Genomic DNA, 18,277 nt, shown 5'->3' with positions numbered 1-18,277 from the left:
AAAAGATAAATTGTAAATTGATTACAGATTTATTTTTTAAATTTAAAGATTTTCTATTTAAGTTAGACTTTCAGAAAATAAAAGACACTCTTTTATTCGCTCCAAAGAAAAGAACGATAATTTTCTATCTCTTCCTGAAAATGATATAGAACCAATCTCAGGTCTATTATCTTGATCTCATGTGTTGAGTACATTAAGTTAAATCAGAAATTTACCGTCCTTTATTCTCTAAGTGCCCACACACTTCTTGAGGTGTCACTACAAGAAAAAGGCTCTACAACGACGAATGTTGTCGTCGCTGTAGACCAAGAAGTCGTCGTTGTAGGTATACAGCGACGACATGTCGTCGCCACAACGAGGTCGCTGTTGGTCCGTATGTAATGCAATCTACGGCGACAAAAAAGCGCAGTCGTCACAATAGTGTTTTACTATAGTGATGACATGTTGGTCGCAGTAGGAAATCCTTTTTTTCAGTTGGACTGGGATATTGTGACGATATGTCGTCGTTGTTGGTGGTGCAAGATTTGACCGCGACGACATGTCATCGCTGATGAGTGCGTGGGTTTATATACCTTCAGCGACGCCATGACGTCGTTGTAGTGTCACGAAAACTCAAATTTTCGTGTTCAGCGTGCACCCTACTACGACGACATATCGTCGCTGTAGGTATACAATTTTTTTTAATATATTTAATTAATTATATTGATTAAATTTTATTTAATAAAATATTAAAAATTAATTAATTAAATAAATAAAACTAACTTATTTAATTAAATAATAAAACCAATTTATTAATTAAATAATAAAACCAATTTAACAAAATCCATAGTCTCCAAAATGTAAGATAACAAAATATAAGTAGTATTGTCTCCAAAATAAAAAAAAAACACAAAATATTAATAATTTAAAAATAGTAATTAAAACTAAATGACATCAAAATCAATTCCAATGTCATTATCGTCAGGCTGTTGTGGTGGTTGTGGTGGTTGTGGCTGCTGTGGTTGTTGTGGTTGAAAGCTTGCCATCATGGACTATATCATGTTCATGTCCAAGTTGACAGGCTGAAATTGTGGAGGTTGGATGCTCGGATTTGTGTGTTTGTAAATATTGTTGCATTTGCTGGAAGTTGTTGTTCTGGGTCATTAAGGCTTGATTGAAGTATTGAATCATGTACTGGAAAGCCTCAAGTGGTATCGTCGGAGGGCCAACTGTGGTGGACGGAAACGGTGATGCCTCTGATTGTGAAGAGGATCTGGTGGTGCTTGAGTCAAATGTACTAGTGCCCTTCAACTTCCGTCTAATACCTCGGTTGTGGCCACGACGTTGACCAAGTACCTTTGAGACAACTTGTGTCTCATTGACAGTGGCACTTCCTGCTTCAAATTTAGATTGAGACTGAGATTGAGATTGTGCCTAGACTTCTTGGTGCAAGGCATCCTGCAGCTTAGAAACAAGACAATTAATACATAATATAATTGAATATTATACATAGATACAAAACTTAGAAAGTTACTTACATATGCATCCTTAGCATTCATGTTCACCCATCCTCGTGTCGGATGATTGTGCATGTCATGGAAGGTATCGATAATGCTGGGCAGTTCCTTGGTCTGAAGATTTATCTTTAGAAAATAAAATTTAACAAATTCTCAGTTAAATATTGAAATTATTATTAAGATAACTTAAAATATTTCAAATTATCTATATATTTTTATTTACCTTCTTAAATCGAGCAGAAGCATATTTTAAGTTATGCCATGAGCATGCCATGAACTGTGGAGTGGTGAAAATGTCAACCAACTTCTGCCAAATCTCGTTGTCAATGTCCTCCAGTGGATTATTTCTGGTTGTCTCGATATCATCATACCCTCCATGTTCATCAAAGTGTCTTTTCTTACGACCTTTTCTATCCTTGTAGCGATCCTAAAACTCTAGCTCAATCCCAGTCTCTATCAGTTGCCACTCAGGGAGAGCTTTGGGAAGAATGAAAAATTCCTTAAAAAAAATGGTGAGATTTTTTAATTTATAAAAAAAACATTACATGTAAATAAGTAGATAAATTTACCTCAAATTTTTGCATCAATCCAATATTGTGCTCATCCGGAACACTCTGCCACGAGTCATAATATAACGGGACATGGTGACGAATAAGGTTGCCAATAAGTCTCATGAACAACGTCCCAATATCACCAACTGCTTTGTAGGTTCCCTCCTTCAGATCAAATTGTAGAGTCAACGGACCTTTATTGTCGTTGACGAGCTGCTACAAATTTTTGGATCGAGACCGACCTCTTCTTTTTACGGCAACCGCTGCATATGTTAATTAAACAATACAATTAAATTGAATAAAATAATTACAATTTGTCATTTATTGATAAAAGATAGACTAATTATAGTATATTACTTGTCTCACAGGAAGTAGGAACTCGCGTGGGATCTGAAGGAGGAGGATTCGTTCCATCACTGTCATAAGAACGAGCAACAGTAGCAGACATATCTTTGTAGCTTAAATAATTATTAACTTAAACTCAGTTATAGTTGAAGGTTAATTACATAACTTAAATAATTTTGGTAATGCAGTTGAAACTATTGAAAAACAAACATTGTTGAGAAAAGTCATATATTGATCGAAAAGTCTTCAAATTAAAACATACACATTAAACATACAAATATGAATATGCATAAGAAAACATTATTCCTCATCAATGTCGATTACTACATCATCATCTGTACTTTCTAATCATCTTCACTAATTTCGTCATCATCATCGTCATTGATGAAATCATCATCCACATCCGGAACAGATCGAGACGTTTCCCCGATTATGCTGGTGTGACCAGGTCGATCCAAATGCATAATCTCAAACTCTCCTAATTCCACAGTGAGTACAAAATTTGATGAAGTGCTATCGTGTATGACATCAACCTCGTTATCATCATCGATACTTGGATGATCCTAGATCTTTCGATGATTGACTTCTTCTACTACGTTCCAATTTTTGTTTCTTGAAGGATCTTCCAAGTAGAAAACTTGTTTTGCTTGAGTGGCGAGAATAAACTGATCGTTCTTGTACCATTCAGAATTAATCATGATACTAGTTATGTTATTCTTAGTCACATTTCGACCCTTGCTTGCATCAGTGTTGAACCATTTGCATCGGAACAATACTACTGAGTAACCATGGGAATAACATAACTCTACAATCTCTTGAAGTTCGCCATAGAAAGTGAAACCATCAGTTCCTGGCACCGAAACTCCATTATTTTGAGTGATACGTCTTTCGTCACGACTATGGACCAAAAACTTCACACTGTTAACAATGCAAGGCGTGTAGGAGTATGCATTCTGATTGGACTCGTTTGCTAAAGCAAATAATTCATCAGTACACTCAGTTGACTGTACTTGCCACAAACGACCCATCTATAGAGTATGACACAAAAAAAAGAAAACACAATGAGATGAGTATTAATCAATACGAATTTCATAAGAATTCTACAGTTTTGATAATTTACCTTCAATTTAAACCAGATAGGGAAATCTTTTTGAATATTTATGTTTGAATTTTCTCGAAGGCATTCATTGTATAGCACAATGAAGGTAAGATAACAGTTTACCATGAATTAAATTTAATGAATTCATATATGTGTTGAGCTACTTACTCCATAGTTGGATTTCAGGGCAATTGTTGAGTACAAACCACTCCGCTTCTTTCCGATGAAGATAGTCAAGGGATATGATTTTCTTTTTGCTACTTGGACGACAATGTGATTCAAAAACTGACAACTGTCTTTTAGGAATATTAATATCCACATTTCTTTCCGGGCGATTAAATTTAGTTTGTACGCCCTGAAGATATTGTGAACAAAAAGGCAAAGCTTCATCGGCAACATAATCCTCCGCTATAGAACCTTCGGGGCGCGCCTTATTCCTTACATAATTTTTCAACTTCTTCATATATCACTCAAACGGATACACCCACCTCATGTAAATTGGTCCTCCGACGATAGCTTCTTGAGGTAAATGAAGAATTAAATGAATCATTATGTCAAAAAAGGCTGGAGGAAAAATTAACTCCAACTTGCACAAAAATTGTATCACTTGATCTTCTGCATTCTCCATGTCCTTAACAACCAATGTACGAGCACACATTTGCTTACAGAAATTGCAAAGCTCAATGGTTGTCTTCGAAATAGACTTATCCAAGCAGCCTCGAACTCCTACCGGCAACAGACATTGCATACGAATGTGACAATCATGAGATTTCAACCCAACAATGTTGCCATCATTGTCAGTTACTTTCTTAGATAAATTTGAACCGAAGCTATCAAGAAGTCTAACTCCTTTTACGAACTGACAAAAAAAATCTCTATCATCCGATGTGAAAGAGTACATAGGATGTGGTTTGATCAACTTCGTACCGTCTTCCTTGAGGTGCAACTCTTCTCGGATACTCCAATTCTAAGTCTACTCGTCCGTTGGTGGTGTCTTTAGATTTCTCATTCATAAGAAAAATACCGAGTAAACTATTGCAAACATTTTTCTCTACATGCATCACATCTAAATTGTGCTTCAGTTCAAGTTCGGACCAGTAATCAAGTTCAAAGAAAATACTCTTTTTACTCCAATTAAGCTCTTTTGGATCTCGCTTTCTTTTCACACCCCCAAAACTGACATGTTTACCCAACAAACGATCTGGAACATGCGCTAATTGTTCGAGTATGTCTTGACTATTGAATTTTCTTGGAGGACGTCCTTTTTCATAATTCTCATCAAACAAGCGACTCTTCCTCCACTTATGTGTAGAAGCTAAGAATCTTCTATGGCCAACATAAGCCGTCTTCCCAATTACCCGACATGAAGGAGTGTCTTTGTTGCATGAAGGACATGCTATTTATCCTTGACCACTCCAACCAGACAAACTACTACAGGCTGGAAAATCATTGATAGTCCATAATAGTGTTGCACGCATTCCAAAATACTATTTGTTGCAGTGTCTTTGGTTTGAACTCCCTCATCGCACAACTCCTTCAATTCGTCTACGATAGGCCTCAAAAAGACATCCATGTCCTTCCCAAGTGATTTCGGACCAGGAATCAATAAGGTCAGCATGAATGATGATTCTTTCATGCACAACCAATGAGGCATATTGTACGTGCAGAATATTACCGACCACATGATGTAAGATAAACTCATGTTACCAAATGGATTAAAACCATCAACAGCCAAACTCAATCGAACATTTCTGGGTTCTTTGGAAATATCAGGATATCTGGAATAAAATTGTTTCCAAGCACACCTATCAACAAGATGGTGCATCACACCATCTTCTTTCGACCGTCCTATACTATGCTAAGTCATATCATTTGTTGTATGCCTTGAACTATAAAGACGCTACAACCTAGGAGTCAAAAGGAAGTGCCGCAACACTTTGTGAGAGACTTTTTTCCCATTTGTGTCTTTGTCAACCCATCGGCTCTCACCACATACAAGACAACTTTGTTTTTGGGAATTCTCCTTCCAGAACAAACAACAGTCGTACTTGCAAGCATGAATTGATTGATAACCTAACTCTAACTTCGTCATTTTTTTCTTAGACTCATAGAATGAAGCCGAAATCTTATTCTCCTTTGGGAATGCAAATTTCATAAACTTCAAAAGTTCATCAAAGGAACTATTTGTCCATTTTATTCATAACCTTCATGTGCATCATCTTCGCCAAGAAGTTCAAGGAAGACAACCATGTCCAACTAGGGTATAACTCAGCTTCGACCTCTTGAAATAGGTCATCAAATTGATTCTTTGCACTATTTCCACGACCATCTGAAATTCCTTAATTGACGCATTCTTTGTTAGTGTCTTGTTCACCAATAACATCATTGATGATGTCAATCATCTCATCAGTCACTGGAGCCTCGCCGTCCACTACTGGAGGCATATCAACTTCATCGTGGTAGGTCCACTTCACGTATCGCTGCAGAAACCCATATCTGTGTATGTGAGCCTCCACCACATCCATTTTCTGATTCAGTATATTGACACACTGAACGCATGGGCATCTGACTTCTCCCGAAGTATTCACATGATTCTTGGCCATTTGTATAAATTCTTGAAGACCATTCCAAAGCTCATCAGAGTTACGTCGTCTATTAGTTATCCAACTCTTGTCAATCGTCATAACTGATTCAAGTGGAAAATAATAGACGACGTGAGGCGAAAAGGCTTGCGGGCCTATGGCGAGGCATGGCATCTTGCGTGAAAAGGCTTGCGGGCCTATGGCGAGGCATGTCCGCGGGACCTGGCGTGAGGCGTTATTGCACGGCCGAGGTGGTGTCCGCGGGACCTGGCGCGAGGCACTGCTGCGCGCCCGAGGTGGTGGGTCCGCGGGACCTAGCGCGAGGTGCTACTGTGCAGCCGAGGTGGTTTTCGCGAGACCTAGCGCTAGGCTCTACTGCACGGCCAAGGCGGTGTCTGCGGGACCTGGCGCAAGGCACTGCTGCGCAACCGAGGTGGTGAGTCTGCGGGACCTAGCGCAAGGCGCTGCTGCGCGGCTAAGGCGGTGGGTCTGCGGGACCTGGTGCAAGGCCCTACTGCGCGACCGAGGCGATGGGTCCACGGGACCTGGCGCGAGGCGCTACTGCGCGGCCGAGGCAGTGGGTCCGCGGGGCCTGGCAAGAGGCGTTGCTGCGCGGTCGAGGTGGTGGGTCCGCGAGACTTGGCGCGAGGCGCTGCTGCGCAGCCGAGACGGTGGGTCTGCGGGACCTGGCGCGAGGTGCTGCTGCGCAGCTGACGTGGTGGGTCCGAGAGACCTAGCGCGAGGCGCTGCTGTGCAACCGAGGTGGTGGGTCCGCGGCTCCTAGCGCTGCTGCGCAGCTGAGGTGGTGGGTCTGTGGGACCTAGTGCAAGGCGCTGCTGCGCGGCCAAGGTGGTGGGTCCGTGGGACCTATCACGAGGCGTTGCTGCGCAGTCGAGGTTGTGTCCGCGAAACCTGGCACGTGGCACTGCTGCATGGCCGAGGTGGTGGGTCTGCGAGACCTGGCACGAGGCGCTGCTGCGCGACCGAGGTGGTGGGTCTGCGGGACCTAGCGCGAGGCGCTGCTGCACGGGCGAGGTGATGTTCGAGGGACCTGGCATGGGGTGCTGCTTCGCAGAGAAGGTGGTGGGTCCGCAGGACCTGGCACGAGGCACTGTTGCGCGGCCAAGGTGGTGTGTCCACGAGACCTAGCGCGAGGCGCTGCAGGGCCTGGCACGAGGCACTGCTGCGCAGCCGAGGTGGTGGGTCTGTGGGACCTAGCGCGAGGCGCTGCTGCGCAGCCGAGGTGGTGGGTCTGCAGGACCTAGCGCGAGGCGCTGCTGCGAGGCCGAGGTGGTGGGTCCGCGGGACCTAGCACGAGGCACTGCTGCGTGTTCGAGGTGGGGTCCGCGGGATCTGGCGCGAGGCACTTGGGCACATGGGGCCTGGCGCTAGGGTTCGTGGCACCTGGGCGCGAAGGGTTCTTGTAATGCCCCAAATTTCCTAATAAGGTTTAAGACCTTGATTAGGAGGCCGGGAGGGCCATAATTGCTTTACTGTGTTATTTAATGATAATATGCATGTTTAGGTGTATTAAACATGCATGTGAACCCATTTGTGATTAATTGGGTGATTTTCATATTTTGGCAATTTCTGGCATTTTTGGCATATATGTGAAATGGGCATGGTGCTTTATTATTATTTGGTTATGCCAGGGTTACCCATCACAAGATGATCCTAGGAGGTAAGCTAGTGGGAAAGTCACAACGGGATTTAAGCTTGACTTGGAATAAGTCAAGGGGTATTTAGAGCATTACCGGGTTATTGGGTAATGGGAATTAATATTTGGTGATAAATTGGGAGTTAGTAAGATTAGGGGGAAATTCTAGAAGTTTTGACTATAATGTCCCCGGGGGTGTTTTCGGGACCCTGAGCACTAGGTTTTATTGGAAGCTTGAAGTAATCTTTTAAGAAATAAAAAAGAACGTTATGTACGTTCTCTCTCCCAAAAAGTTCCATTTTCGTCTCCCGATCGCGTTTTCGAAGGTATCTTGAGTTCTAAGACTTGGATTCAAGCGAGGATCGAGGCATAGCAATCCTAAGGAAAATTAGAAGCTTATTAGCGGGAGGATTTAGTTGAAAACAACTCAATCGGAGGTAATTCAAGTTTAAGTTTTTAAAAGTTTTAAGCTTGAATTGGATTTTGTAAATCGTTGAGTTTTTAGTTCATTTAAGCCTCAGGTTTTGGTGGTTTTGGACCATTGGGAAGTTTGGAAACTTTAATTTGATGATTTGGGAATGTGTTAGACATGTTTTTGAGAGGTTTTAAAAGGTTAAAAACGAAGAAAAATGGCTGCCCCGAAGTTGGGTCGCGGCCCTGTTCTTGGGTGCCACGGCCCTGATTCGATGAAGCTGGTGGCAGGAGTTTTTCCTACTGGGTGTCGCGGCCCTATGCATTGGGCGCCGCGGCCCTTGCTTCAGATTTGGCTGGGGGTCGTGGCTCAAGGTTCCTGGGCTGCGGCTCAAGCAGGCTTTTGAGCCCGTTTGCGTGTTTTGACCCCGGGAACATGGTTTTAGGCCTTGAGATCATTCCTACTACCCGGATTAGTGAGGATTGATGTCTTGGAGGCTAAGTTTTGGTTCTGGGATTGGTTTTAGAACTTGAACTCATTGGATCACCATTTGTGGTTGTGACTAGGTTATCAATGGAGGCTTGGAGTCGGGATCGTTCTTGTGGCTCATTTGTTGGTAACCTATGCTTGGACAGAAGGTAAGAAAATTGCACCCCATGTGTGATATGCATGGTTATTTTTTATGCATGTTGGATGTTTAAATGTAAACATTGATATCATATTGAATGCTTGGCAATCTTGCTCATTTGCATATGGTTATTATTGAGGCATGCTGGATGATTAAGTGTGATGCATGTGATGCACGAGAAACATGTGATTAGAGCATGCCATGAATGATGAATATGAGATTTGTCAGAGCTTGAGTCTTTGTGTTTGTGCATGATCATTATTATGCTAGCAACTGTTAAGTAAGCATGCTAAATGCCCCATCTTTGGATGTTTAACATATGATATATGCCTGGTAGCATTGCGTACTTGTGAACGGCATTGACTCATAAGTCAAGGATGGTTTTTGCATGTTTAATGCAAGCCAACAAAGATTAGATCTAATCGACATCTGCATTGAATGCCTCAAATGATCATTAATGCCAGACCGACCTCAAGTTCGATAAATATTAAAAGCGCTTGTCTAGCCCAAGGCTAGAAATCTAGAGCCAGAGCCGGAAAGGGCTAAGGTGACCCACAGGTCACATGGCTAGGAGGGTATGGGACCTCCAGAGAGTGGCTCATTAGTCACCTATCCAGAGCGTGGCTCATTAGTCACCTATCTTGAGCGTGGCTCATTAGTCACCTAACCAGAGCGTGGCTCATTAGTCACCTAACCAGAGTGTGGCTCATCAGTCACCTAACCAAAGCATGACTCATCAGTCACCTGTCCAAACTATGACTCATTAGTCACCTCTTCACCTGATGGCTAGTGACTCAATCATCAGTCACTCATCTTTTTAGAGCTATAAGCTCTGTGTGATGTAATGACATCATCTGATAATATTTTCATGAGCATATTCATGTTTTCTTACTGGGCTTCGGCTCACGGGTGCTTTGTGGTGCAGGTAAAGGCAAAAGAAAGCTGGACCATCCTTGAGTTGAAGAGCTTAGGTGATGACGTGTACATATGCAGCTGCTCGACCAATACATGGCCGAGGTTTGAAAGAGGAACTAGGGTTGAAGCCTGTTTTGCCGCTTAGATCGGCCTGTTGTAAGTATTTTCTTATAATAGACCTTTAAATTATATTTTTGGGATCCCAATGTATATAGTAAACGTTCTAATAAAATGTTATATCTTAACCAAAAATTTTAATCGTAAACCGCTAATCATACTTAGTTACACGTTTATGGCCAAATGACTCGATTAGCAACTTTAGCACTGTTTGCAATATGCACCGTAACGGTCCCTGGAGTTGGGGCGTTATAGTTCTAGTCTTCAGTGAGGCGGAGGCCTCGTGAGCTGCATGGGAGCATGACTCCTAAGAGCTTGGCACTTGGGTCTCCAACCATACGAGGGTCCCGCGAGGCACATGGATGCCTGACACATGGGCGCGAGGCAGGGGCCTCGCAAGGCCCAAGAGCATGAGACACACAAGGGTGTCGTGAGCCTTCGTATCTTCAAGAAGGCAGAGACCTGCGGAGCAATTGGAGTGTTGGCTAGAACGTGGTCTCATGAGACCTATAGGCCCGAGCCCGATAGCATGACTAAGTGACCATTAGCCACGTATTTCAACTAGGGATCAGAGATTTTTTCCTTGATGGATTTTTGGCATCCAGAACCACCATTCCGCTGCGTATTAGGAAACCCGTTCCTAATAATAATATCTCTTGTGGCGAAGGCCCTTCGCACTTTAGCTCATGGTATAACGACTTGAGGGTTGTCAAAACCCTGAAGGAGTTGGTTTGGAGCTGGAATGGGGCGAGCCCAACGAAATCCAAGAAGTTCTTGACATATGACTTAAGGGGAAGCAGAGCCCCCACCCTCATGTGTTCCCGACTCCAGGCGGCGAGCTTGATTTTACAGTCGGGATTTCCATCTCCCCAAGCGAAGCAGCTCCATTCGTTTGAGGTTGCTGGCCGGTACATCAGGGTGCCAGAGAGCCTAAGGTCGTGATACGCCAGCAACTCAGATATCTGACTGGTAGATGTGACTAATTTCTAGTAGTGCTCAGTCTCGAAAAACTCCTCATTCGAGATGGGGACTGAAGAGGTTTGGGAGGTGGAATGACGTGATGAAGAGTCTTCCATTAGAGAAAATGAGAGTGCACCAGGCTCGAAGGCGACGGTTACTTAGAGCTTAGGGTCTAACAGAACAGGCCTGATCTCAGGGTCTGGATCCGGATAAACAGCAACTTGGAGTATCCTTCTCTTTTTCTCCTCGACCTCGTCTATTTGGCGTCGAAAGTAGTCTCAAATATCTTCTTACTCACACCTTTCTTTGTACTCGCGTATCAGTCGTTGGTTTCGGGTGAAGGGCGATTCAGGACTGAGAGTTTATGGGAAGTAAGGGATAGTGAGCTCGGGCCCCCACTGATTCTCAGAGTATTGCGACATCTAACAAGAAAGAAAAGGGTGGGGACCTAGTATATTGGAAATCGCAAGGAAAGTATAATTTAGATAACTTAAGATAACGAGAGCTCGAAAGCTTAAGATAATGAGACTGCCTCAATCGAGATTGAAGTCTTGAAAGGGCGAGATTAACTCGAAGGTGATCCCCAAACCATTGTAAAGTTTGGGCTTCGAGCATGCACTCACACAAGAGTGGGGAGGTTAATATCAGTTTTAAGGAATCCTGCATTTTCAGGAAAAAAGCTGGCAGTTACCCCAAAAAGGTGATATTTTTGGGATTTGTACATTTAAAACCCTAAATCAAAAATCCCTATTTCTTAGGCTACACGAAACTCTCTATCACCAGAAAAACCTCATTTTTACATTTTTACACTAGAGAATTTGGGTCTAAAACCGTGATTTTGATCACATTATAATATTTTGGATCATAAGTTTGCTTAATTTCGATCAAATAGCCTTTAAAACTAGTGAAAAACCAGTAAATATATCCACAATACAGAGGAATCGCGTAAAAAATATATATATACCAAAGGAAGAGAGTCAAGAACAGAAACTTACGCAAAGTTGTATGTGGATATAATGAGATCATCTTCTGAAGGAGCGGTTGCAGGAAAGACTTCACAGAGTCGAAAATGCTGGAGTTATTTTGTTTCTCCCGTTTGGAGAACATGCAAAAAAGGAAAGCTCTGGTTCATGTTTTTTCTCTCTGGATAATGAAATGAAGGCGAGGATGAAGAAGAAAAAGGGGTATATATATTTCAGAGGGATGACAAAAGTCAAACAAATCTGGGCCTTTGGTTTGATTTTGAGTTTGATCCAACGAATGGGGTATAAATGTGACATTGGCGGCAAAAAGGAGATATGAAAAGACATGGGCAGATGTAGGGAGTACTCAAGTACTTTGAGTGTGCAATCCTTGACTGACGCGTGTCCATATACGAGTATGGTAGGTGGCACGGTTTTTAAAAGTAGAAGTTCAAAAGTTTCCTTCTCATAGGATTCAAACCAATACTTTTGAGGGGGGAAAATGTTACACTCAAATTTCGAGAATAGAAATTATGGTCTCGAAAGATAGGCTCGTAAAATGTAAGCTCGAAATAAGCAAGTGTGCCATGCCATCAGCATTTACGCGGATTGGGTTTGACAGTCACTCGGTATTAAGAAGACGACGATGGCATTGGTAAGCTCGGATCTACATGCGGTCTCGAAGATGTTTCGAGGTTACAAATCAAGCTCGAAGCTACAACTACAAGGGTCCAACACTTATATAAATTCCTAATTTGTTTGTATTGGTGATTGAGTATCATTCAGGAAGGATCGAGCCTGGGCATTGCGAGCTCGAAGATGATGATCTCGATAAAGTTACTTGCTAACGATGAGGCTAATCAAAATGACGAGTTCGTGATGTTGGTTGACCTTGAAAGTATGTAAGTTAAATGTTCGAGATCGGTAATCGCGAGGTCGATAATCTAGTTTAAATACGACAGCTGTTAGAAAATCCCTATTTCTTGGGGATTTGTTGTAATCTGATAATGAATCTCGATTATCATGGAATATTATATAATTAATGCATTTATTTGTATTTATTTGAAATTTGAATTATAACTTCTCGAAATAAGGGGGAAGGAATTTTGTAAACTAGCCTATAAATAGACTGGAGAAATTCATTTGGAGATACGCTGAATTTGGTAATGGGAATACTCTGCGAAAATTGATTTCTAAAAGCTTTGAGAGAATTCAATCATTCAATAATATTGACTTGTGGACTATGCGGATTTTAACTGCTGAACCACGTAAAATATCTCGTGTTTTTTATTAATTTTTCTAATTCTGTATTTAGTGTTCTTCTATTATAAGTTGACGAAAAACGACGTCAACAACGTGACACTCTAAAATTGCTCCAAAACACTCTTTCTATTTTCTAAATTTTTCACATGTTTTAATTCTTTTTTAAAATTTATGATTATTAGTTAATAATTAAAAAAGAAAAAACTATAACATCTAAACCATCTAAATATCTAAAATTAAAAACTCTTCACATGTTATTCTTTTTAATAATATTTATGGATATATAATAATAAATATAAAAGTAATTAATAGAGTCATAACCGAATTATTCAAATTCTGAATAACTATATTCAAATTGGTATTATTATAATAATTTATTTTTGAAGTGATATATAATTTATTGATATCTTGAAAAAATTTCATCATTTACATTTTTAAAAAAAATCTTTTGATTGAAATAAAATGAAACAACTTCATAACAAACTTAATAAATTGATGGACAACTCATAACCACCAAGACTAAATTGATGGAGAAAATACTCTAAAAAAAATAGTTAATCCATATTATTTATGCTTTTTATTTAAATGCAAATAATTTTATAAAAATATATGCTAATAACATATATACTATTATAATAATAAACATCCTTTTCCTCATTTTTTGTTCTACTTTTATAATATATGGCTATTAATTAATCAATAAAAAATTCTTTTCTCTTTTTTATTTTAATAATAATTATAATATATGTTAATTAAAAATATCTATATATACTAAAAATACTAAATAATCTATCTATTTTTATTTTTAACCTTTTGATAAAACATGTGGTTCAAATAAATTATTTATTTATTCTTATTTTTAACATTTTGACAAAACACGAAGTTTGCAAGTTAATTTTTAAAAATCAATGGTCCAAACAGGTAATTGACTAAAATACAATGTTCAAAATGGTGAAAACTCTTACAGAAAATATAAATTATATAAATTTATATAATTTGCTTTTTATAAGGAATTTTTAACTTTTTGAATAAATACATAGTGTGAAGGTTAATTTTTAAAAATAAAGTGTCAAAATGGGTAATCGGTCAATATATGGTGTTCAAATAATCAATATTTCTATTATTATTTCTAACATTGTTGACAAAAAAAAAGGTCCAAAAATAAAAGATGTAAATGGGTAATCAACCAAAATAACTATTATTATTCAGAATTTTTCAAAAACTTACAGGAGATTTGTTATACAATGAATAACATCTTTAAAAAACCATGATCAAGATATTACCACGTCTCCATGAAAGAAACATATTATATGGGTATGATAAAAAAAAAATCTCTACTATACAATTTCCAAAAAAAATATTTTTTTAATTATTATAAAAAACTACATGAAGCGATATTATGTTTTCTAATTTAATAAATAATTTGTGTCTTTTACTTTTAAAAACTTTATAATTGGATAGATCTTATATTAGTGGGTTTTATTTAAAATAAAAAAATAATAATACGAATAAGTCAATAAGGTATACAAGCGTTCTATGGACTAATATTCTGATACACGACAAATTAAAATGATTTATTTTAAATTGTAAAAGAAAAAATCTAATGAAATACCAAATCCAACAGCTTATAATAATTGCCAATCATTGACAAAAGAATACACTGCTGCTATGAGTCTTTGGGTCATTAGTTTAACCTTTACGACTAGCAAGAATTCACCTACTTATCCTGTTCACTCACAGACGCACGGGATATATTTGGTGAAAAAAAAAGTACAAACTACAATAAATATAAGGGAATTTTCTAGCAAGGACTTTACTTTAAGTTCTATTGTTGGAGCTCTCAGTGTTCTCAACTCATAAATAATTTTTGGAGCGATTTTTTTATAATCGTGTATATTGTAGCTATTTAGAGCATCCTGTAAATTTTTAGAAAATTACAATAGTTTACAGTACCAAAAACCAAGTTCAAACATGTTGCACGCGTGACTAATTTTTTTTATGTGCGTAGAAACAACATGTTTGAACCTAGTTTTAGGTACTGTAAACTATTCGGAATTTTCTAAAAATTTGCAGGATGCTCTAAATAGCTACAATATACACGGTCATAAAAAATAATCGCGCCAAAAACTATTCATGAGACGAGAACACTGAAAGCCCCACCGATAGTACTTAAAGTGAAACCCTTACAGAAGAATTGCCATACATATATGAGTAATTCTAGGGTACTACTCTTAAAAATGGGCATACTAGTGCAACCTTTTATGTTTTTTAATATTGACATGATTTTCAGCAAGTTTTTTTTATCACTGTGTATATTATAATTATTTAAAGTATTATGTAAATTTTTGAGAAATTTCAAATGATTTATACTATCGAAAATATTATTAAATTAATTTGTTGTACGCGTGACTTTTTTTTATGCGCGTAGAAAATAACTTGTTTAAAACATATTTTTGATATTATAAGCTATTTAAAATTTTCTAAAAATTTATAGGATTTTCTAAATAACTACAATATACATGATCATACAAAAATTACACCAAAAATCATTCAAATACTGAAAACAGTGCACTAGAGCTCCCAAAAACATAGGGTACTCTATAATTTTCCTATATTTTATATAGAAGATAATAATAATTATTATAGGAAAAAAATGACATAGGATATACTTATCATTTAATAATTATAATAGTTTTGAAATGAAACTTGTTATTTTTTCTTCCCAACCAAACAGAGTGAAGAATGAGGTGAAAGACTGTTAAATGAGATGAAAAGAAGAAGAAATTAGAGATGATTACTATTTCTAGTTACATTTAAAATAAAATTCCATTATAATTTCAAATTACTCACTTCAGACATTTTCCAATAATAAAAGAATTACAATTTAGAAAAAATACACCAGCCATTGTAATTTTAAAATATTTGATTTATATAGTAAAATAATAAATATAAAAAATAGGATCCAACAATCGATCGCAACTCTCTTTCGACTCAAAACGAGTTCAGTACTTCTCCATTACTGCTTTTGAAAGCCATCATTTCTCTTCATCGTCCGACCACACTTGTCATACCCCGATAGTCGTTGGTAGCCGCCGACCTCAATCTTGAAAGCTCGTCGTTAGACTCAGTCATCTATTGTTGCGACAAGTCAAGATTTAAATTTAAATCCAACTCAGCAATTTAGTTCAGTGTGCAATGCATAGTAAAAAATCTCCTCACTTGTGTTGTATGTATCTTATCTCCGATGCTTTCAGATGTGTTTTTTTTCTTCTCCCCCAAAAGCATCAGACTTTAGTATTCACCACAAACGCCGCCAATGACATGCATCAAACTTCCATGCTTAAAATTGTGGAGGAGCTTAATACTATTTATAAGATGATTTTGAGATAGAACCATACTTCTAACATGTCATGAAGTGATTCAATCATACTTCCACTTGACTATGGACAAAAATTTATAGTTTGTTTTTAATCTTGCTAGAATCTAATGTAATTTTTATTTAAATTTGGAGATATGTACCGTATAAATATCAAATATTTCACATTTGTTACAGTCAAATACATTAAAATTTTATTTTTACAGTAAAAATAATCAATATTCAATATATCTTAAAGATAAATATTTAATTTTTTTTTGTAGCAAAAATACATATAAAGTTGCTAAAACATTACTTTTGTAAGTATATTAGAGTTGTTAAACATGTTGACTACGCAGACATTTGTCACTTTGTAATTAGTCAATTTCATAAATAAAAATTTTAAAAATATTTTAAATTATAGAAATGAATTAAAAAGATATTTTAAATTAATTCAAAATTTAAAAAATACATATTTTGAGGACAAAAATACCCAAACTACAAGGTGATACATATCTGGTGAATCAAAACTTAACAATTCTAACAGAGGAGGTACTGACAAAAGTAATGTTTTAACAACTTTGAGTATTTTTGCCGCAAAGAAAAAAAAATTAAGTATTTATCCTTAATTTGAACATTTAGTATTTTTATCGTAAAAATAAAAGATTAATAGGTGTTTGTTTTGAGTAATTAAGTTTATTTTGGAAAATGTAGAAGAACTTATGATGGAAGTAATATTAAATTCTTGTGTACAAAATGTTTACTTTACCCTTAAAATACATGTGGGGTTCAATTATTAACTTTACTCCCTTAAAATTTGAACAAAACATAGGAAGAGATTTAGATTCTCATTCTCACTATTACTTTACCCCATACCAAACACCCCTTAAGTATTTAACAAATGTGAAAAATTGAGTATTTATGCAGCAAATACTCTTAAATTTATTTATCTAACTATTAATTTGAAAATTGTATCAATAAATTTATCTATGAGAGTTTTGTAAACATAAAAAAATTTAGTTATGTACACGTGAATAAGTTTTAAAAAAAAATATTTTTTTTGTTAATTTTTGCATGCCGTTTTAAATGGGATAGTGAAAGAAAATTCGTAGAAAACGTGTGAAGTATTGATTGAATATATTCTTTAGGAGATTTGGACCATTTCCGAGGTCAGTCAGCCAACTACCAAAATACCATTTCATACTCTTCTACATTATCTTCCTACTCCAATATTCTATTTTACCTAATTAAAAGGCTTCTCTTTTATCCAAGAAAAAAAACATTGGAAGTCTTTGAGTAAGCGTAAAAATTTATGAAGTTACTCTTTAATAGTTCTTTGGCTAAGTTAGTAAATCAAGTAAAAGTTGTAAAATCATTTTATTATAATATTTTAGAGTAAAAGTGTATAATTACTTTCAATCAAGAAATTTCCCCTTAACTTTGGGGTAAAGGAAAGAAAAGGAAGAGGAGAGTATGTTTTAATAAAGATAAAGATGGTTTCATCATTTTTGTTGACTTTAGATTATGAAAGGAAATCTATAATTTTTGGGCTGAGTAGGCTTTCATGGACTTTTTGATCAACTTCTCCATGTTGATCAGTCATCACCACCAACTTCCTCAACCAATTCCTCTTTTATTTCCATCTCCACTATTTGCTTATTTTTCTCTTTCACATATTCAACAAAAATTAATTAATTTTTTTCTTTGAAGATTTGGACAATCCTTCTTTTTTTAATAAATGAAAAAACTTATAAATAGTAGCTCATATTGCGAGAAATTTATATTGTAAGTAATTGTATTGATATCTTTATTTGTTATAAATGTCATCCCTCAAAATGCCATAAATACCCCTACCTAAAGCGTGTCCAAACACCCGAAACCAAAAAAAATATATAATATTATTCGAGGCGTGTGTATATATATTTAGGTAATTTA

The sequence above is a fragment of the Humulus lupulus genome, chromosome 4 (genome assembly GCF_963169125.1).
Source record: "Humulus lupulus chromosome 4, drHumLupu1.1, whole genome shotgun sequence".
NCBI lineage: Eukaryota > Viridiplantae > Streptophyta > Magnoliopsida > Rosales > Cannabaceae > Humulus > Humulus lupulus.
This window is presented reverse-complemented; position numbering follows the sequence as displayed.